Genomic DNA, 23,929 nt, shown 5'->3' with positions numbered 1-23,929 from the left:
CCCAAAACTTAGGAAAAATCAGTAAGGCATTAAAAATTAATGAACAGTGAGTGTAATTATTTTTCCTAGTTTGCTTAAGTAACAGAGAACCTAGGAAAAATAAAGAGACCTTTAGTCCAGATCAGTTTTCAAATAAAATGTTTTAGTTAGCATTATTTGAACTGAAAATCAATTATTAGAATTACAAAACTATACCCAAAAGTGATAATAAAAATTCAGTGGACTTATAACCACCAAAACTCCACTGCAAAAATAATGAATTCCTCAGCCCAACATTTTAAGTAAGGAAAATAAATATAAAAAAATAATGAGGCATTTTTCAAATAAATCATGAATAACCCCTAATGATGCAATAATGGGCAACTAAAAATTGGCTAAGTCCATAATAAGATAAACCACCAGAGAAAAATGCAAACCCATGAAAAAGGAGCAAAATCATGCTTATTGCTAATAATTTATGAGAAAGGTCACTTAATCCAATTAATGCATACCACCCCTTCCCTTAACCAAAAAGATGCCAAACTTCAGAATGATTGCTCTTGCGCAAAAAAAAAACTAAGAAAAATAAGAACTCTGTTGTTTGATATTTTTCAAATATAGTGGTAGTAGAAAGCACCTCTTTGGCTAGAAACTTGAGAAAACCATAGTAAAATAACTAAAAGGTATTAATGGCTAGAAATTTGTATCAAGTCATGTTATAGCACCTAAAAGCCAGCAAAAATAAGTTTTAGAGAACTACCCACTGTTAAATAATAGTTGTAGTTCAAAGCACCCCTTCTGCCCTAAAACTTGGTAATTTTGTCCAGAGAAAACTATTCACCTTCTAACCCCCGAATTTTGAGGCAAAGAAATATACACCAGTACCAAGCCACTGTAATTTTTATAGAATTTTTGGAATTTTATTAAAGCAACTTGTTGTTCAAACCCACTCCAAAACATTAAAGAGAATAAAAGAAAAGGGAAGAAGAAATAAACCTCACTCCAATAAGTCTAGCTTGAGTACTTATCAATTCTCACTAAGGCTTAAAAAGAATTCAGTGGAACCCCAAAAATAAACCTACTACTTACCTTAGCTAAAGTTGACCCAATTTACCAAGTATACCACCCAAGGGTCTTACATAAGTAAAGTTAACCTTGTCTAACTCAAGTAGATCATACACCGTCAAAAGTTGTAAATTCTAAAGCACCTATCATATCATGCATGTATCTTACGCATTGCATTCATTAGATTGTAATCTTGCCGACGGAGAGTACGTGCTCATCCCCGGGCAAGGATCTGTCCAAGAGGAGGACTAGGAGCAAGCTTCCGAGGCTGCTGTTGAGGATCTCCCCGCAGCCCCAGCAATTGAAGGCAAGCCCCGGTTTATATGCATAACCGTATTATTATATGCTACTTTACTACACTTAATGCTTGTAGGCTTGTAATGTGCACTTAAGTGTAGGAGTTGCTTGAAACCTCTAGTTGCATGAACTTAGGATTCCTTTTTGAGATGAATACTAGTATGCTAGGTCGAGTAGCTGCTTGCTAATCAGGATCTCGGTAGAAGTCGAGTGATTTTTCTAGCACTCGCGCGAGGTCAGGAATTGATTGTATTCATCTTGATAACGGGATCTATGTTAGTCTATGGACCTGGATCCAGGGAGGGTGCCTTGTCCATGAGACGGGAAAAAGGAATTAAGGATTAATGTGTGGATACCTGAGTCAAGCTTTTGAACGTACTAAGCACATGCCAGGAAAAATGATAACCGGTAAACCTAGTACCTGAGTGAAGCCGGGCGCGGACTTTATCCCTCATGCGACCTGAGACTGGGTCTCCCATGCTAGCTATGGTGGGTACAAGTGCGGTCACTGCACGGCGGCAGCCGGGGTCAGTGGAGCATTGTATGCCAAGGCGGTGAGGCCTGGATGCGAACGGGGAATCGATGGGGACGGTTGTCATGTGTGGGGTCAGAGTACCCTGACATGCCGTGTGTTTAGGTTTACCTTGCAAGGTTAAAACTCGATTCGAATCGTCTGCTTCTCGCAGCTAATGAGACTGCTTGACCCCTTGTACTGCATCGAGTAAGAAGTGAAATGAGGTTACATGAGATAACTTGTTGATTGAACTAAATGCTTGTCACCATGTATGCTTAGAAGGAGCAAATATAGCTAAGTTAATGATGATAGAATTTGAAAAGCTAAAAATTGATTTTAGAAACAGCTAGTGCTTTTGGCAAACCAAACCCCTCAGCCAAACAGCTGCATAGTCTAGAGGTAGAGGAGTAGACTCCTCACACCGGTTAAGTCTAGCTGAGTATTAGTATACTCAGCCTTGCTTGTGGCATAATTTTTGCAGGTACCATTCAGGAAATGGTTGATGGTGTGACTTGGCCTACCACCCTGCCACCGGGTTGGACGGTCGAGTGGGATGTTGCTCCGACAGGAGAGGAGCACGAGGAGTAGTGGGCTAGCCCTTGCCCATTTCCTCATTACCGACGACATCGATTATCCGCTGCATTTTATTTTGAGAACTCTTATTTGCTACTCAAAACTCCGATCTATGTAATAATTCAGCACTTAATTTGAGGTTTCCTGTTTTATTGTATTTCTTCTTTGACTCACCTTCGAGTGAGATTGTGGAATTTGATCCTGGTTAAGTGGCTCCATCAGACTAGATCTAAGGGACTGACGGGTTATTCCGATTTAAGTGTGTTACGGCCCCTGAGGCGTGACTTAGGCACTTAAGCTGGAATAATTCGGGTGGTTCCACCACAATAAATAGATAAACAGTACCCTCGTACTATTTATGCTTTTATTGGAAGTCATTCTCTCATTTTCTCCTTCGAGCAAGCCAAAAGTACTAATGTAATGTAGTGATTGTAATACTTCATTAGCATGTAATCCAGATTATGTCATTACTCTAACATGGAAGATGAAACAAATATTTTATATAATATTACATTGTAATATTATCTTTATCAGAGATGAAGACCTGTTCTTCATCACCTTCGTCCAAGAATCATTATCTTTGAGATAAGATAATGCTTCGAAGGACAAAGATTCTTAACATTTAGTATTTGTGCTGCCTTGTTTTTGATTCGCAACAATTGAGAACAAGTAACCAACATTTAGCAACCCATTTCATTTTATGAAAACACTTCACTCCAACAAATAAATCCAACTAACGATATAAATAAATAAATATTTTCGGAAACAGAAAAAATCTCACAAATTCATACCTTCCAAAATTAATATTGTAATCATCCATCATTATTTTATAAAATGAGATTTTTATCACAAAATTAAAATAAAAATGGATTTGCAAATAAAATCAAACAAAATTTATGATTTGGCATGGATGCATCAACCACTTGGTAAAATTCTATTTATTCAAGAAATTGTTCTATTTAATTATATCACCATTCATTATCTGAAAACATAATTATTTTTATTTCTATTGGAATCCAATAACTCAAACTGGATTGCTTTTAGGTGATGGATTTAGGGTGTTACAACTTACTACTAAGTATGGTGCATCAACTGCTGACTGTTGGGGGGCTGCCTTGTCGATGGTCCTCAAAATGTCTTTGCATCGGTGTGAGCAAATGTGTTTCAGGCAGATGATGAAGAATGGATGAAGGTGGCACTCAGCCGAAGCAACATGATAAAGGGGCTTCGACCATACGCGCGTGCAATGAAGGTGCGAGCCGAGGCCACCAGCCTTGACATGGAGAAGGTTTCGAAGCACAAAGCGACGAAGGGATGAAGCTGAGGGCTTCTGTGGCAAGAAAGAAAGAGAAAATATAGTGTTGCCCTTGTATCATTTGTAAATCATGTGTCTAAACCTTGTGGGTATGTATGTAATTTCATGTGAGAATGTTGAACTTCCCTATAAATGGGTGAATAGTGCATGCATAAATTCACCTTTCGACGGTCTTAAGCTTTGTCCAACTTAGCCTTCGAAGCACCTTTGAGCTATTCCTCATGTAAAGTCAAAGGTATGCTTGTAAACTTATGTTGTATGCGAAAAGATGGAATGAGAAATGTCGAGGCATATAAGATGAGTAATGTGCTTCGTCTTTTATCACTCCTTTACACTTAATTACATTGTATTTGTTTATATCACTCTCCTTCTCCCTTAAGTTACCTTTCGAAGACGTGTCAACTTAGGGTAGAAGGTTACAACTTTCTAACTTGTGTTGCCTTGTTTTTGATACCTTATAGTAATCAAAAGCATGTGAGCAACACTAACAGTGACATGTATGTCATGGAGAGCTTTCATGATTATAGGATGGCTAATAATCACTCTATTATAGAGCAAGCTCATGAAATAAAGTGTATTACCAAGGAGCTCGACCACCTTAAGATTTTCCTTATTTTCCTATCCAGGTGCGGATGCAGCGAGGAGTTACTCAACGACAGGTTCGGGAGCTGGCTCATGGACTTCATCTTATTCGACTCCTAGCTCAGGAATTACCACATACTCTCCGTCCGCGAGGTTACAATCTAACGAATGTGATGCATAAGATACATGTATGACATGATATGTAAAATTTGATAGAAGATGTATAGTGAGTAATACTAAGTTTCTTTGCGAGGTGAGACTTACATTTATTGAGTTAAACTTCTAGGAAGTGGCATCTAGTGGCCTAACTAGGATTTAAACAAAGGTGGATTAATACTTAGGTTATTTACTAATGGTCTTGTTGTGACTTTGGTAGGTTGCTTGTATCTTTTAACTTAAATTGGTTAACCCGTGTTTTCTCTCTTTTTCCTTTTTCCTTTTGAGCTTTTAATGGTGGTTTGAACTACACTTATGATTTAGGATTTTCTAAAAATTCTATAAAAATTACAGTAATTTCCTACTAATTAAATTATGTTGTCCTAGGAATTTGGGGTCCAAAATAATTATGGTCTATTTTGGACAAAAATAACAAAAACTAGGGTAGAGAGGGTACATTACACTACACCTCCTATTTAAAAGTGGCTACTGCCCTAATGGATATTTTTCTGGTATTTACATGTGATAACATGATCTTGAGCCAATTTTTATCAATGGATACTTAGTGGATGTTTAGTTGTGATTTTCTAAAGTTCTGGGCTAGAAGGTGCTCTTAACTAACTTTCTTTTTGAAAAATGTCAAACAATAGTGTTGGAAAATTTTCTAAAAATTTCTTTGCACAAGAGAAATTATTCCTAAGGTGGGGGATTTTTCTCCACAAGGAAATGTTTCTATGATTTTCTAAAGTTTTCTTTGTTTCTCTCATGGGGCAGGTGGCACTATGTTTGTTTACTGAAATAGGACTTATTATATTTTTCTCTGGAGCTATACTACTTAGGTATTCTAAGAAAAATAAGGTTCCTTACTTATTCTCATTTTTATGTCATTTTTCCATTTTCTAAAAGAATGGGTAGAAACATAAATCAGTGGTTAATCTCTACTTAATTTGATGAACTAGGGTGTTCAATATTTTTATATGGGGCTACTGTTAATTAGGCATCTACTCAATTTTTCTTAACCCTAGCATAAAAGTTTTACTATTTTCCCTTCATTTCCATACTTTAAAAAATATCTTAAATTAAATCAAAACTTCTAGAAATAGTACTGGACTAGGGTAGTTTTCTATTTTTTGCTCTAAAGTTCACACTATCTAGAGTCTAGCATAATTGGTTTGACCAAATTTGGGTAATTATTTTTCAAGCTATGTCTTTTCTAAGTTTGCTGCAGATTAAAATGAATTAAAAATTCTAAATGAAAAGGAAAAACATCTTGCGCTCGTGTCCCTGGGTAAAACCTCTCTTTTTTCCTTACAAGTAAGTCCTTGGTATACTATTCACATGAGTCATGGGGTTAACACAAAACCCCCTAGCTTTCTAAACATCCCAGCCTGTGGTCCCTAGCTGATTGGAACAATAACCGCGATGAAGAAAGTGGTACATCGACTTAATAGCGGCAGTAACACTCCGACGGTGTAGTCGGTGAGGTCAGGGGTGCTCTAGAGATCACGTTAGTGGTCGGGGCATCATCGGAGATGGTTGGAGCTGCCCAGTCCAAGTTCGTAGGCCACGGTGCTCGACGACGGCTCCAAATTCCAGCCAACAGTGGCGGTAGAGCTTAATCTGGTCGGCGGGAAAGCTTTATGAAGTTGTGGTGGTGCTGGGTTTTAGAGGAATTGGACTGAGGTGGGCTGGGGAAGTCGGCCCATGTTCACCGGCGGAGCTCTTGTCTCCGGTGAAGCCAATTTTGCTTTTTCGGCGATGTTTAGCTCGGCCTCTGGCTCAATGAGGCTTTATGGGGCTCTAGGGGAGTTACCAGTGTGGTTTAATTGGGTGGAATGGGACTAGGGCTGTCTAGCCATGGTGACCGTGCTTGGGCGATAATGGCGACGCACATAGAGCTCGCCAGAGTTGGCAATGTCTCGGGTAGACCTAGGCACTAGGTTGAGGGAGCAACGGAGGAAGTGACAGAGGTCTTGGGCAGCCTTTATAGAAGTGGGCACGAGCGAGGCGCTGTGGTGGTCGACCAGCCGTGCGGGGGTGCACATGTGCGGGCAGAGCCCGTTCGGCTCCTGCCAGCCGACATCGAACACCTAGCATCATCGCATTTGGCCAACTTCCCTTGCGTGTAGTCGCTTGTCTGAGCCTGATCTCGTCAAAAACCTGATCTAATATTTGTTGCTTATACCCTAAGCTAGTGATGTTGTATGGGGATCATTGGGGTTTGCTCACTGGCCACAAAGATATGGTGCACTCAATTGTGATCTGTCTAGGAGACCGTTTCCAAAGCAAAATCTAGGGTTTAGTCATGTCACACTTCGAGTTCCAATGCCATCTTCTGGTATGTGTTAGGGTAAGTCGTTAGGCACCATTTTGTCAATTGGAGTCATTAGTTTTAAGGTTTAAATCCTAATGAACATGGGGGAGTTTTGGTTAGGGGTCTGATTTTTAGAATAGGAGACCCTGATTTTTAATTACTTCTTTCAGTTGTGTGACTCATTTGGGGATTTTGGCAAACCTTTTTTGGGCATCACCCTTACTAAATTTAGTAGGTATTTTGGTGTGCTACATCTTTTATTAATGGTCCAAGTCATGATAAGGTAATTCATATAGATTTCTCACTTAATTCCTATTGGTGCTTCATTTGCTCAAGGTAATGTGTTTAGGGGTTTTGGTTACTTTCTCCCTTTTATTTTGCATGAGGTGACTAAGGTTGGTATTCTAAGATGATTAGTACTCATTTAAGGCCTTGATCCTCAAGTATGGTGTTTAAGGTTTTTGGTTACTTTCTCCCTTTTGTTTTGCATGAGGTGACTAAGGTAGGTCTTCTAAGATGATTAGTACTCATTAAGGGCCTTGATCCGCAAGTATGGTGCCTTTTCTCCAAACTAATCTGCATCACATACTATGTTTAATGGGGTATGTTGAGTGAACTCTATAGGTGTTGAGTTGCACTCCACAGTTAACGCGTGAGGTGTTACAGCCTACCCCCTTAAAAGGAATCTTGTCCCCAAGAATGGAACAGAGTAAGTAGGGGCATGGGTTACGTACCAACACTTTTATGTAGAAACTTGGGGTAGTTCTTGTTTAGATAATCCTCAGTTTCCCAAGTGGCTTCTTCTTCAGTGTGATTATTCCACTGAATCTTACACATCTTGATTGCCTTTTTGCGAGTGGATCTTTCCTTTGAATCCAATATTTTGACAGGGTGTTCCTTGTATGATAGGTTAGGCTCTATTTCCATCTCTGGCTTGATCAGAACTTCTGTCGATACTTAAACACACTTCTTTAGTTTAGACACGTGGAACACATCATGTATAACAGACATATTTAGTGGTAGATTTAACTTATGAGCCACTGGTCCACATGCTTTTATGATCTCATAAGGTTCAATATAGCGAGGGGCTAACTTGCCTTTAATTCCAAATCTTTGCACACCTCTAATGGGTGAGACCTTAAGATACACATGGTCTCTCTCTTGGAATTGTAAGGATACCTTTTTCCTATCATGGTAACTCTTTTGCCTGGTTTGAGTGGCTTCTAAATTCTTTCTAATTAGTCTGACCTTTTCTTTGGCTTCGGTAACCAATCCTGGTACACAAATTTCTTTTTCTCCTGCCTGTGACCAGTTAAGGGGCGTTCGATATTTTCTTCCATACAAGGCTTCAAAAGGTACCATTTTCAAACTAGCTTGGTAGTTGTTGTTTTATGAAAATTCTGCTTTTCCTTAGCTGTGTGGCATAGGACCGGTCCGACGCACCACTGGATCATCTAGTGATGTCAGCTAGTCGTTGGTCGCTTGAGGTAGCCGTTGGAGAAGCAGTCTGGTGCACACCAAACCGTCTGTTGAATTTTATAATTAAAATTCTTGAGACTGCACTATATGGCTGGGTCGCATGGACCCAGTCCAGTGCACCACTGGGGCGATCCAGTGCAACCCAGACTAGTGCGGGTTTGGCTCTTTTGAGCCAAGCTCCTCCAAACTTTTTCTGCCTTCTTTGAGGGCTTCCCTATGACTTAGACAAACATAATTAGCATGTAATTCAATTGACTAAGTGTTGAGAACTTACCTCTTCTCCTAAGTTTAACCAGGGTTTTCCATATGGCTCATTTCAAATCCAAAATGCACTTTTCTTGCAGAAATGAGTTAGTAGCCAAAACAAAGTGCTAGAAACATATAATTGGGTATGTGCAACTTATTCAAATACTTAAACCTCAAGTTTATGTTGTTTTACACAAAGTTTCACTTTTGGCCCTCTAGATTAGCTCATTTGGACTTGACCTCTTTAACTTGCCTTCAAGTAGACCTGTGTTCATACTCAAATCAATGTAGTTAGTCCAATGTGGTGTATTGGACATTTAATCACCAAACTAGGTAGACATGGCCCTATGACACATTTCCCTTTCAATAACTTATGCTATATGATTGGGGATCCTATGATGTAGAAGTGAAACAAGCTAGTGGTTGACTAAGAGAGAAACCCATTTAAGTTAATGTCTAGATCAATAGATATCCATGTTTTTCCTTGCTGCATGGCAGGTTGATTAAGTTCTTAATGTGATTCGATCGAGTGGCTTAGTAAAGTAGGGATGTTGTCCATAGAACGTCGTAGAAGGAACACACTTATATGAGTTTGACTCCTAGTTAAAGTCTATGAGATATGGGTAATCTCTATATACTCATGAAAGGACTTAAAGTGTGACTTATATGCTTCAAACTAAGGGGTTACTTATAGCAACCTAGTACCATATAAGAACTTTAGTGAAACTCACTTCACACAAAACTATCAATTCAAGGCTGTTTTGCACGTCGCGCAGTTCGTTTTGCGTCTTTAATTTGCCTCACTTAGAGTTGTTAATATTATTTAAATTGGTTATTTAATTGAGAGCTATTAGTGTAACAGATTAATTAAAACTAGGTAATAACTTTAGTTACATTTGATAAATGTTGATTAATGCAAGTATGTCGAATTAAATGCTTTAGTTCGTATTTGTATAACGTAAACACGATAACTTCTCAATTGTAGCTTTGATCTCGGCGTTTCTTTCTCTCGTGTGACCATAGAAGCGAGCTCTATTTTGTGTTGCACACTTTCAAGAATGTTGAATGTATGCTCGCACTTGCCTAGGTAACATTCTGTCCGCGGAGTTCGAGGAAGTTGCAGGAGAAGACTCTGAGCAACAGTAGTTTGGTGAAGGCAAGTGTTCTCTAACTTATTATGTCCTATTTACTTTATAATTCATTGTCCCACATACTATGATTCACCTAAGGATTTAATAACTTTCTATTTATCTTGTTCTTGATTACCTTTTTGGGTTGGGTTATTATGACCAACTACATGCTAGTGCTTTACTTTAATCAACGAACATGATGAGACTTACTTTATGATACCATGATTCATTTTGATTATGACTATGAGCTTGTGGCGTTTTAGGGGGATCAGGTTGTTTCCCGAGTACCTCTCCATAAGGATATGTTCGTTGAGAGACCACCTAGGACAACAATACAACCATGAGGGTGGTATGGGACGCCCTTAGCTGATTAATTGGAGGAATCTGGGGGTGTAGTTTGCTTCGCCGTTGTGCCGTCAATGGGGGCTGGGCCATAGTGCTTGCTCTAATAAGGGTGGGTGCCGAGGTTCATTCTATTTGATTTTGTTAGTCACCCCCTTAGGGAGGAGTATTGTGTTTGTACGACTAGCAAAACCTAACGGGCAGCTACACACCAGGATAATCTTTATAAAGGCTACATAGTGAATTCCTAGCCATTCACCTTGGTAGTAAAGATCGTGTCTTGCAAACCAAGGATGGAAAGGGATCATGACTCGTGGGTAAAGTGTGCGACCTTTGCAGAGGGTTAGAAATTGGTATATCAGTCGTGCTCATGGTAAAGAGCAGCCTTGAGATCCTCTTTGATTAGAGATACTCTGGATACATTTATCTTGATGGTTTAATGATGATAGCTATACTTATGATTTCTGGTACTTTGCTCTTTGAGGAGGAGCTTTTTGGGATATCAACATGGGTTCTATGATAAAACTTCGCTTCCACTAATGATAAATAGTTGACAAACTAAAAGCAACTGCTTTGAGCTGAACCCTACATACAACTAGTCCACTTTAGCCTAACGAGACATTTGATGAGTACATTGATGTGTACTCAGCCTTGCTTAAACACCAAACACTAGGTTGTCCACATTGCAACCATTGCTTAGGAGAATATGAAGGCAACAGAGGGGATCTTCTTCTCTGCTGAAGGTCCTCTAGACGGAGATATCGCCTATAACCAACGAGACTGAATGCCGAAGCTGCAACAAGTATGCGCAAAACACCGAAGGATCATAGCTTCGACTCAAGATGGTTACGAAGGTCAAACACGATGTTGAGCCAAAGAGAAAATGACCCATTAATCCCTGATGTTTGTATTAGGATAATGTATACATATAAGGGTCATAAATGTACTTTTGCTTGGGTTGCGCCCCATACCTATAAATAGATGAACAGTATCGCCGTACTATTCACGCTGGATTGGAATTGCATTCGCACTTTCGCCTTCAAGCAAGCCAAAGGTACAAATTTAATATACATTATGTATCACTTTGTCGATATATGATATGGATCTTGATGTTGTTTAACATTTAATATGAAATGAATAAGAAGCATAATGTTACATCTGTAACCACATTTTTATATTTATGAATGATGAAGACTTGTTCTTCATGACCTTCGTCCAAGATCCATTATGCCTGAAAGGAGATAATGCTTCGAAGGACGAAGGACCTTAATGTTTAACAGTTGTGTTGCCTTGTTTTATGATTCAGCAATCAGAAACAAGAGACCAACATTGGCGCCCACCTCCGGTGAACTCATTTCCACAACTACGACAATGGCTTCGCAAAGTCATCAAGCTGAGTCACCTTCGGCGACGAAGCTCGTGCTTCTAATCATAGGTGGTTGAAGCATCAAACTAGCCAATAAGAAGCAAAAGAAGGAAGCACAGAGAAGGGTACAACATGTTGGAGTACAAGGACCCTTCATCAAGTCTAAATGGTCTCATATGCCGATTACATTTTCTCAAGAGGACCTTCAGCTTAAGGATTATCCTCACAATGATGCCATGGTCATATCATGTGTCATTAAAGGGTTCTTGGTTCACAATGTCCTGGTGGATACGAGCAGTGCAGCAGACATCATATTTGCAAAAGCCTTCAGACAAATGCAAGAATAGGACGACGAGATACTTGATGCAAAACACCCCCTGTGTGGCTTCAGAGGAAAGCAAATAGTGGCACTTGGAAAATTAACAATGCCAATCACCTTCGGCTATGTGCACAACACCAGAACACAACAATTTGTATTTGACATTGTAGACATGGATTATCCTTACAATGCAATCATTGGACGAGGAAAATTGAATGCTTTTGAAGCAATACTTCATCCAGCATATTTGTGTATGAAAATACCATCAGACCAGGGCCATATTGCAGTGCATGGAAGCTAAGAGGCTGCTAGAAGGGCCGAAGGGAATTCGACAGATTCCAGGGCTATTCACAACATAGACGCAGCTGAAGCTCACTAGCAGCATAAATACATAAGAGATAAAGCTGCTTCGGCGGATCAACCAAAGTCTATGCTTTTGTGTGAAGAAGTAGTTGAACAGAAAGTGTTATTTGGATCCCAGTTATCTGAGGAACAAGAAAAGGATTTATTAAAGTTTTTATTCAACAACAAGGATGTCTTTGCTTGGTCAGCCAATGATCTTTGTGGAGTCAACAGAGATGCCATCGAGCACTCTCTCAATGTGGACCCAACCATCAGACCAAGGAAGCAAAAGCTTCAGAAGATGTCAGATGACAAAGTCGAAGGTGCAAGAAACGAAGTCAAAAGACTCCTGAGTGCCGGAGTAATCAGAGAAGTGACATATCCAAACTGGCTAGCCAATACTATGATGGTGAAAAAGGCCAACGGAAAGTGGAGAATGTGTATCGATTTCACAGATCTCAACAAGGCATGCCCGAAGGATGAATTTCCTTTGTCAAGAATAGATTCTCTCATAGATGAGACAGCCACTTCAGAGCTCAGGAGCCTGTTGGACTGTTACTTAGGCTATCATCAGATTTGGATGAAAAAAAGATGAGCCCAAAACAAGCTTTATAACCCCTAGTGGAACTTATTGCTATCTTTGGATGCCTGAGGGGCTCAATAATGTTGGAGGAAGCTTCAGCAGAATGACTTCCAAGGTTCTCTGCACTCAGATTGACAGGAATGTTTTGACATATGTTGATGATATCATAGTCAAGAGTACGAAGCAAGAAAATCACATTGCTGATTTGCAAGAAACATTTGCCAACTTTAGAAAGGCTGGCCTCATGTTAAACCCGGAAAAATGTGTCTTCGGGGTGAAGAAAGGAAAATTCCTTGGATGTCTAGTATGAACAAAGGGGATTGAAGCTAACCCAAGAAAAATAGAATCTATACTTTGGATGGAGCATCATTAAATAGATTTATTTCAAGATCAGCAGAAAGGAATATACCATTCTTCGAAGTACTGAAATCAACCAAAGTTTTTCAATGGGGACCGGCCCAACAAAAGGCCTTCAAAGATTTGAAACAATATCTTATATAGTTAACAACCTTGACTCCACCTTCATCAGGAGGCCCATTACTATTGTATGTAGCTGCTTCTCACGCTGTAGACAGTGCAGCGCTGGTTTAAGAAAAACAAGATGAACAAACAAAGAAACAAGTCCTAGTTTACTTCGTTTCCAAAGTATTAAGTCCATCGAAAAGGAACTACACAGAGTTGGAGAACGTACTATATGTTGTATTGATGGCTTCTAGGAAGCTTCGTTATTATTTTTAGTCTTACCATATAATAGTACCTTCATCCCAACCTCTAAAGGACATCATAAGAAACAGAGAAGCTACAGGAAGGGTTGGCAAGTGGCCTGCAAAGTTAACGAGTTCACCATTGACTTTGTTCATAGATCTTTGATTCAATCTCAAGCACTAGCAGACTTCATTGTCGATTGGACGCCAGGGGCTCATGGGGAACCTTCGGCATAGGTGCAGTAGCTATTCTAATTTCACCATCAAAAATCAAAACCTGCTATGCAACTAGGCTAGAATTCAATTGTACAAACAACATTGCAGAATACGAAGCGGTCCTTTTGGGACTTCAAAAGCTTAGATCCATGGGAATAAGAAGAGCAATACTTAAATCTGACTCCCAAGTAATCACAGGCCAGGTTGACAAAAGCAGTAAGGCAAGAGACCCAAAGCTTGAAAAATATCTTGACACAATCCAAAGAATGGAAGCCTCCTTCGAAGGATTCTCAGTGAAAAATATCCCAAGAGGAGACAATGAACAGACAGACTTGCTAGCCAAATCAGCGGCACATGGGCTCCCACTTCCCCCACAAGTATTCTTTGAAACTCTCAAAGCACCTTCGGTTGAACTCATGGAAAGGACAGTGCTTACAGTTTCACCTATGCATAGCAAAGATTGGAGAACGGAAATTGTATCCTTTCTCCAGGGCAATTATCCTTCGGATGATGAAGCTTACATAAAAAGGATGCATGCAAGAACAAGGCCATATGTGATTATAGAAGGGGAATTGTTCAAGAAAGTAGTATGCTCCCCATTACTAAACTACCTATCCAGAGCCGAAGGTCAAGAATTGATGAAGGAAATACACTCTGGAATATGTGGAGCCCACATTGGATCTAGGCCCTTCCTTGGCAAAGTTTTTAGACAAGGATTTTACTGGCCGAAGGCTGCTTCGGATGCAGCGGATCTAGTACAAAAATGTTGAAATTGTCAGAAGTGTGCCAGGGACCAGAGACAACCTTCATCCCTAACGCAGCTGATTCGGCCCACTTGGCCATTGCAAAGATGGGGACTTGACTTATTGGGACCACTTCCACCAGCCCAAGGAAATTTCATATCTGTTGTGGTAGTAGTGGAGTATTTCTCAAAATGGATCAAAGCTAAACCACATAGTCCAGAAGTTTTTCTAGCAGAATATCATTTGCTGCTTCGGTGTGTCGAAGGCTATCCTAGTTGACAATGGAGCACAATTCGACTCTAAAACATTCAAAACTTTCTGTGATCAGATTGGAACAAAAATATACTTTGCATCAGTAAGACATCCAGAATCTAACGGTTTAGTAGAGCGGGCAAATGGAATCATCATCATAGGAATAATGAAATCAATCTTTAATCTGCCAAATGGAAAGTGGCCAGACGAGTTAGTGAAGGTAGTGTAGAATCATAACACTGTTGTTTCAAGATCAACATGGTTCACCCTGTTTAAGCTTTTGTTTAGAGACGAAGCAATAACACCAGAAGAAGCAAGAACATGATCAATAAGGACTCTAGCTTCGGCAGAGGACGAAGGCACTTGCAAAGTATCAAAAGACTCCATAGAAGGGATCAGACTTCAGCCAATAGATCATATCAATAAATACCAAGCCAAAAACAGTAAAGTGGCAGGACATGAAAGTAAGATTAAAGAATATTAAGCCAGGGCATTTGGTGCTTCGAAGAATAGCCAACCCAGAAACAGTGGGGAAGCTACAACTCAACTGGAAGGGCCCCTTCTTGGTGGTATCTTTGTCAAGACCCGGGTTGTACAGGTTAAGAGACATGAATGGGAATGATATTCCGAGATCCTTGAATGTAGATGAGCTTCAGAGATACTATGTGTAACGATCATGTAATTTTTTTTCCTACGACACCCTTTTCTTTTCAAGAGGGGAGAAAGGTTTTTTAATGGGGCCATAGATTGTAATTTTCATTTTCTTTTCATAGCCCTGTCCAATACAAGGGCAAATTTCCCCTATATATAAAATGTAAAGATCTAAGATTACACCATCGAGTGTAAAAATATAAGAAAGCTCCAAAGTCGTCCCTATGGGGATGCAGAGCTAAAATGCCACCTAAGTAAAAGGTGAAGTAGCTCCAAAGTCGCTCCTATGGGGATGTAGAGCTAAAATGCCACCTAAGTAAAAGGTGAAGAAGCTCCAAAGTCATTCATAAGGGGATGCCGAACTTAGCTCCAAAGTCGTTCCTAAGGGGATGCAGAGTTAAAATGCCACCTAAGTAAAAGGTGAAAAGACTCCAAAGTCGTTCCTAAGTGGATGCAGAGTCTATGTGTGTATTCGAGTGGGTTTTGTTATCTTCGGCATGTACTTGCATACTTCATCACATCATACTTTGCATTCATGCAAACATTCATTAGCCATTTTTAGCTTCATCGCACCATGATGCATTACATGAAGACAACTAATGGATGCTTCGGCTCAAGAATGCTTCGTTGTGAATGAAATGAAAGGAAGGATGTTTCTTCTCTTCAGATAAAGAATGCTTTGTTGTGAACGAAAGAAGGGAAGGTGTTTTTTGCCTTCGGCTCAAAAATAGGAAACACTAGTTTCATCCACAGCAAAGCAAGTAACAATGGAAGAAAGGTAATATTACAAGGTACTCATAAATGTTTACAAAGATATTAAATTCTTCGACATCTTTTGCCGAATATAATGTTTTTACAAAAAAGAGCTTTAAGAGCATCTTTTAGGACTACTAGCGAAATTGCAGGACAACTTCAAAAGCATTGTTCAGGGTTATTGGATAAGCTTTGGCTTGTCAATCTTCATCAGCATCGCCCTGAAAATAATGGGACAAAGGTATTATGAAGCATATTGTGAGAAAACGCGAAGAAGTATGAAAGTAAGAAAATCTTTATACCTTGTTAATTAATGCCCGTGCTTCATCTCCAACAATTTCCTGGCCACCCTTCGTATAGATCTGAGTAATAAATCTATTGCCCACACTTCTGTCTTCGGTCGGGATGTCGTCCAAATCTGATGCTAAAAGGTCGAAGGTTGGTTTATTATCAGTCTTGAGGTGGTTGCATCCAGGCTTAGCAAAAGCAGCAGCTGTTCCACGGGCAGCCACTAGTGCACAAATGTCACCATGGCCGACTATGACTTCATCAAGATCTTCAATCTCTTTCTCAATCCATCTGAGTGCGCCTGGGATATGTTCGGCAGAATGACTGGCTTCCTCAGATGTAGCACCGACAGAACTGAAAATATCTTTTAGCCAAGCAGCGCATTGCGTTGCAAAGTCGAAGCATCTATCCCGAAGAGCTTTCACAATTTCACTAAGCTTAAAGCTTTTCTCAACATCGGCCTTGATTTTCATATTTAAGGCTTCGGATTCAAGGATGAATCGGCTCATGTTTTCTTCCAAAATTGTTTTTGTTTCCTTCAGCTCTTTACTCAACTTTTCAATTCTTACATTCTGATTCAAAACTAGAATTCCTTGCTTCTCATTTTGAAGCCGAGCTTCAGCAAGAGAGCCTTTGGTTGAGCTAAGCAAGGCATATTTTTCCTTCAAAGAATTTTCAAGGCCCTCAATTATTTCTCTAAGTCATTGATAATAAATTCGTTCTTTCTGTCTTCATCATCTTGTTGCAACTTGAAAGCCTTGCTTAGTAGCAAACTCTGTATCAAATGACGAAGTTGAATTAGACCTTAACTTTTGAAACACTAAAGCTAACCTGATGAAGGAGAAATAGTAGAAAATCATACCTTAAAATTTGAGTAAAACAAGTTGCCTGTGATTTGTTGTCTTCTATAATTGCTAATGTCTCTTTCTAGCTTTGGGAACCCGATACTCTTCGACAGCGTGCTCACAATCTTTGCCCTAGCACGATCACGGATGCATCCCAAGATCTCTTCGTCTATGCAGCCGAAGAGAATAGATCTAGGCTGGTAGACGCCAGACACAGCAAATTCTTTTAATTCAGATATATCCTCTTCAGAAAGCTGTTGGCCTCCTAGGTGTCATAAGTCAAAGATTTTATCTTCCAAAGAGGCTTCTTCATTTCTTTTCCCCTTTGACGCTGAAGGCTCATGGGCAATCGTCACCTCGGTATTCTTCTCAAGCACTACGTCAGCAATAAGTCTATAAATCTCTGATAAAGTTGTTCCGAGGGGATCGCCACTGCTTTCGGCCTGTTGAGACACTTCGTTAGCAACAGGGGGAAGTCCTCTTTTGAATTACCTGTAGAGGGGTACCAAGAACAACCCTCATCACATTCATCATATGTCGCTTCTTCTACGTGTTCCCCACGGGTGCTGAAGGCTCTTTTTCTGCCTCTGCTTCGGCAGTTTCCCCAACATTTTTCTTCTTTGGCTATAATAAGCTTATTAGCTCTGGTCATAGAGGACTTAGCATGGTGAAAGGCAAGGGTTCAGTCATTACCTCTAAAATTTCTGTCACGCCAATAGAAGTTGCCGAAGGGGTCTCGGAAGAGTGCTTCCGCGGAGAAGATCTCTCTTCTTCACGGCTCAATGATATAATATTTCATTTCTTAGATGCCAAAGGTTCTGGCGTTAACTTCGATCTTTTTGTTAACCTTTTTTTGTCCTTCTCGACAGATTTTTGTGCTTGTCTTTTCAGAATACTCACAACTCTTTTCTTTTTCACTCCCCCGGCCTCTTCGTCAAGTCTATCATAGTCGGGATACTTGAAGCCAAGGGCGTCCATCACTCGATTTAGCCTTTGTTTCTCTCGTGTGCCGAAGGCAATGGTCATTAGCTGGTCCTCTTTCTTAGTGTAATTTCTAAGAATTTCATTACACATTGTCTCAATGACCTCCAACCATTCGGCACAAGGGCCGCTGAAGGTTTTCTGAAACTTAAAGTGATATGGAAGTCTGACAAGCTCAAATTTCTTTCCTTTGTCTTTCTTCTTCAGCATTCCTCACCCACCTGATGTGAGAAAAGTCTTGTAGACTAGGTATTCTTGAACTAGGCCCCGAGTACTGATATGCTCGGCCACAACCGTGAATTCGACTTCGGCTAGTCGACATGGGGAGCCGAGTTGCATGTTGCATAATGGCCTCGTCATGCCAAAGCTTAGTTTCAAGGGACTCATCACCATACTCATAAGCTTCTCCCTTCTCTTCTCATCAGCTTTCACATAAAACCATTCATTTGTCCAGCCGGTGGGCCACTTGGTGTGGTATGCAATCACATGGGCCTTCGTACCCTTTCGGTATGCAAAATTGTAGCATCTGAAGTTCTTGTGCAGACCATCTGCTCTCGCCTTGGTCTGTTAATGGAGTTCATGAACTCTGCAGAATCCTTCAGCATTATCACTCTTTCCCTGGCTTCGAAAAGCCCATATGTAGACACTGAGTCTGACAATAGCATTTGGTGTTAGCTGATGAAGATATATCTCAAACCTCTTTAGCACTTCGCTAATCATCTCGTACAACGGGAATCGAAGCCCGACATGGAAGAAACTCTTAAAAACCACCACCTCATCATCCTTCGGCTTTGGAATTATTTCTTCACCCACAAACCTTATCAAGTTATCATCATTTCTCCCAAAATAACCAAGCTTTTTTATCAAAACTAAGTGCTCAGGATTTAGGTGCATCTACCAAATTCGATATGGCTAGGCTTGCTTGGACTCAGTATACCATCATCCTCTTCATCATCGCTTCCAGCTTTGGCAACAATATTCCTAGCTTCATCATTATAGGTATCTTCTTCCTCTCGAACAACCAACCAAGAGCGCCTCATAACTTCTGATATTGGCGCTGTCTCTGTTGCCTCAGTCTCTTCACCTTCGTTTGTCAGTCTAGCAGTAGACCTGATTCTCGCCATTTCAGTTCTTAAGATGAAGCTAACTTTCAACTAACTTGGTGATTGTTCAAAGAATAGACAGCAAGTGCACAAAGCACAGAAAAGCTTTGGCTTCAGTAAAAATTTTCAACAGCACAACGATGCAATAGCAATGAATGTTGTGGTAACTTCTCACCAACTCATCTGTTTATTTAGTCCTGCAGGTGAAGAAGGCCAATCGCCGCATTGCTCATAATGACTTGCGGGGGATTGGCACAGGCCGTAACTTTTTATTCATTTTTTAATAACAAGCTTAGGGAAGGTGTTTTTTGGACCTTCGACATTCAAAAGCCTTCATGTGTTTAGTGGATCGAGCTCGTTATAAAAAACGACCTAGCACCGCGAAGGGGCTACTGTTGGGGGTCTCCTTCTCTGCCGAAGGTCCTCAGGACGGAGAAATCGCCTATAACCAGCGGGACTGAATGTTGAAGCTACAACAAGTATGCGTAAAGCGCCGAAGGATCATAGCTTCGGCTCAAGATGGTTACGAAGGTCAAATGTGATGTTGAGCCAAAGAGAAAAAGACCCATTAATCCCTGATGTTTGTATTAGGATAATGTATACATATAAGGGTCATCAATGTACTTTTGCTTGGGCTACGCCCCATACCTATAAATAGATGAATAGTACCCCTGTACTGTTCACGCTAAATTGGAATTGCATTCGCGCTTTCGCCTTCAAGCAAGCCAAAGGTACAAATGTAATATACATTATGTATCACTTTGCTGATATATGATATGGATCTTGATGTTGTTTAACATTTGATATGAAATGAATAATCAGCATAATATTACATCTGTAACCACATTTTTATATTTATGAATGATGAAGACTTGTTCTTCATGACCTTCGTCCAAGATTAATTATGCCCGAAAGGAGATAATGCTTCAAAGGACTAAGGTCCTTAACGTTTAACAATTGTGTTGCCTTGTTTTATGATTCAGTAATCAGAAACAAGAGACCAACAGGTCCTATTAGCTATATTCATATCCTTATGCTTACGGTGTATTTTGTATATGACTCGCCTTAGGCACACTGCTCGTAAGTTAGTGATTCCCTTCCTGTCCTCTCGTCGTGCGGAGCGCCTGCTTCGCCGCACAGTGACTGGTCAGTCGAGTCACTTGGAGAGGCTTCACCACCGCTTGCTCGAGGAGCAGGAACGTCGGCGTCTAGAGATTGTGCAGTAGGATTCTTCCTCCTTGCCTTAGTAGGACGTGGAGTGATTGAGGCGTCCCTTTTATGTGCCCCAGCTGGAGGCGCCCCCTGCACCACCATAGGGCATCTCGACTGCTTGAGGAGTTACTGGAGGTGATCCTGATGGAGATGACGATGGTGGAAGCTCAAGCCACAGTACCGAGCTTTCCGAGGAGCAGGAGTCGGAAGGATGGGTCACCTGACCCATCATCCATGACGCTGCTCGCGGTTGTCACTTTCACGACGCGCTCGACACCCTGTTGCATAGGGCTTTAGACCGACACACCTAGTTGATTGAGTATCGTTGTGTAGTCTACTAGCATAGTCGTGAGAAGTACCTGGACCGCTGGGAGCCTACCTATCTGGTGCGCCTTCCGGAGGACGATCTCCGGGGTGCCGAGTCCTGCTCAGAGCACTATGCCATCGCTGAGAGGGACACTGCAGAGGCGAGCATGCAGGATGCTGCACGACATGCGCTCTCACAGTATTGCTCTTTGTTTGGTAGGGTGGCTGATGGTCTCAACCTCAAATATTACCATCGTCGTTCGACTGGCAGTACAGGGAGTGTGATTGTATCACCTATTGGCGAATGCAATCCTAGGTTGAGCAGCACAATCAACCTAGTCATTATGCTCAACACTGAGCTGGACCATGCTTTTGAAGAGCTGAGTAGGGCTCGTGCTGAGATCGCGGAGTTGCGGGCTAAGCGTGCAAGGCGCCGTCACTAGGAGGATGGTTCTCCTGCCCCCAATGGGACTCAGCACCCAGACCGCTCAGCGCCATGTGAACACCATGCTTATGGCACTCCGAACTATAGGACCAAGATAGATCTGGATCCTTAGATCATTAGCGTTAGAGTTTGTAATAAATGCTTAAGTCAAGTGTCTCAGTCTTAGTTAGTTAGGATAGTTTGCTTATCTTGTGTTTTTATGCTTGTCATGGTGAACCTATGCTGGATTTGGATCTTTGTAATTACTGTCACCAAAATGTGGGTTTCCCCTGCAGTTTGGTTTAGCTAATAATGTTAATAAAGTTAGTTATTTAGTTGGGAAACCTTTTACTTCTACTTTCCTATTTATCTGAGAAGCTGTGTTTGGCTGTGTTGAGAATCAATGAAGATGCTTGTTCATTCAGTGTTATGAAGAACTTTGTATGCATTTTCTTATGCTGAAAGATTGCAAGATCAATTATGATGTGTGAATGCCTTCCACAGATGTCTGACAATAGGGGTCGAGGAGGGAGGCATGCTCAGGAGAAGTAGCATGCCCCACAGGATGAAGCGCCCGAGTAGTTGCCTCCTCCGCAACCCCCTATGACAGTAGAGCAAATGCCCTTCATGCAGACCTAGGTTGTGCAAGCTTTCGGGCAGACTTTGGCAACCGTGCAGTAAGCACAAAAACAACCTTAGTCACAACCACAGATGCAGATGCTACAAATGGCAAGGGACAAGCGTGCAGAGTTCATGATAGTTCATCCCCTTATTTTTGTCACAACCCAACAAGACTATCGGGCCCACGTACACCAATCCTTTCCCTCAGGGCCTTAGATGAATATGTAAGTGAACCCGATAACTTACTCGGGGTGCTGAGTTTCAATGGACTCGTTCATTCCCAAGGATCATCCACCTGTGATTGTGAACATTACAATAATCATACATCATGAAAACATGAACATCAACTTTAAACATAGGAGTTTGAGCAGAAGACTTTACAATAAGGTAATAGACATTAGCAAACTTTAAGTGAACAAACCAATTAGTGTTTATTATTACATGCCCGAGGTAGAGTCAAAGTGCTAACTTTTTACATAACCTAGGAGGATGCCATCTTCCCACAAGCACACATACAAACGAAACATAAGTAAAATGTCTCCATGTGAGTCTAACAGAACTCTAACGTGTCAAGAACCTCTCTTGCAACAACATATGGAATAAAACCCTGAGTATGCAATTACTCGGGAAGACTAACCCGACTAAAGAAAAGAGTCTCAAGGATATGTTGGCTGATTTGGGAATCAAGGTAAAGGTCATCAATGTTCAATGACTAAAGTTTTGCATAAGAGCTTACTATCACTTGATCCTAAGGCTAGCTTTTACTTCTCACGTTAAGTTATTACTTGTCTCTAGATTGGCCTATTCTAGATCATTCACTTGGCCTAATATAGCTTTCTTTTACATAAAACAAACTAGTTTTACTTCTTATCTACAATGGTGATCAGTGATCTAGTCTTCATATCCTAGAAGTAATGGCGATCCGAATCGATTAATACCTAGCTGAGGATCTCCAACCACACGACATTTGTAGCACATAACCCTTGCATATGTCAACTCGCACCCGGTTTTCTCAAGACCAAAACGGGTCCCCGCCAACCGAGAGCTCAATACCCCACCATCCAGCCTCTTGCAAGGTGGATACATGATACTCTCTGATGACATCATCACTCCCATACAAACAATGCATGGATCGACAACACGAGCACATGCACGAAAGTTGAATCTCCAGGTTAATTCTAACCTAGTCAATTATGTTTTATAGCTTACGCTTTGTGATATCATGGCCCCTGGGATGGTGATATCCTGGCCCAAGGCTTAATAGAATTAATAGAGTATCCATACCAACAAGGTGCATCTTCTTTTTTGGAAGCCTATCTCGAAAGAATCTCCAAGTTAAGCGTGCTTGGCTTGGAGCAATTTGGTATGGGTGACCGACCAGGAAGTTTTCCTAGGTGCGCATGAGTGAGGGCAAAGTGCTCACAAAAGATCTGTGTTGGTCTGTGCGGACAATATATGATCCTAGAGAGCTGCCAGGAGTAAGTACTACCGATCTAGGGATTGGACGGGGTGTTACAAGTGGTATCAGAGCTGACCCTCGCGGTTTCACAGGCGTGTGTGGGTTAGGGGTTCGGGCATATGGCGCATGGCGCATGTGGGCCCGAAGTGGTCACATGGCATGGCATATGACGACACTAGATGTAACACCCCTGGAGTTACAAGAACTAAAACTTGGGCATGGCGTCATATGCATTGACATTTCATTGTGTATGTTACACCTAGAGTGCATAAACTAGACTAAAATTTGAAAACAAGTTGTGATGTGTTGGGGACTTGTTCTCAAATGCTATGAGTTAAGAACAAGGCAACACAAAGTATTAAATGTTAATGTCCTTCGTCCTTCGAAACATTATTTCCCTTAGGATATAATGGTCTTCGGACGAAGGTCATGAAGGACGTACCTTCATCATTACGGCATACGTTAATGAAAGACAAAGCATGTGAAACATGAAAGATAATATGAATAATCATATAATATCATTCACATATCTTCATTATATAAACTTGGATAAATCTAAAGGAAATATTTAATTACATTTGTACCTTCGGCTTGACAGAAGACGAAAATCCGAGCATTGCGCACAAGTGAATACCAGATAGCGTGAATAGTACAGGGGTACTGTTCATCTATTTATAGGCACAAGACGTAGCCTGTGAGAAATTACATTCATTCCCTTTACAAATGATTATAATCATAATACAAGCTATCATGGTCCGATTGGTCATTT

Source organism: Zea mays, chromosome 2 (assembly GCF_902167145.1).
Source record: "Zea mays cultivar B73 chromosome 2, Zm-B73-REFERENCE-NAM-5.0, whole genome shotgun sequence".
Taxonomy (NCBI): Eukaryota; Viridiplantae; Streptophyta; class Magnoliopsida; order Poales; family Poaceae; genus Zea; species Zea mays.
This window is presented reverse-complemented; position numbering follows the sequence as displayed.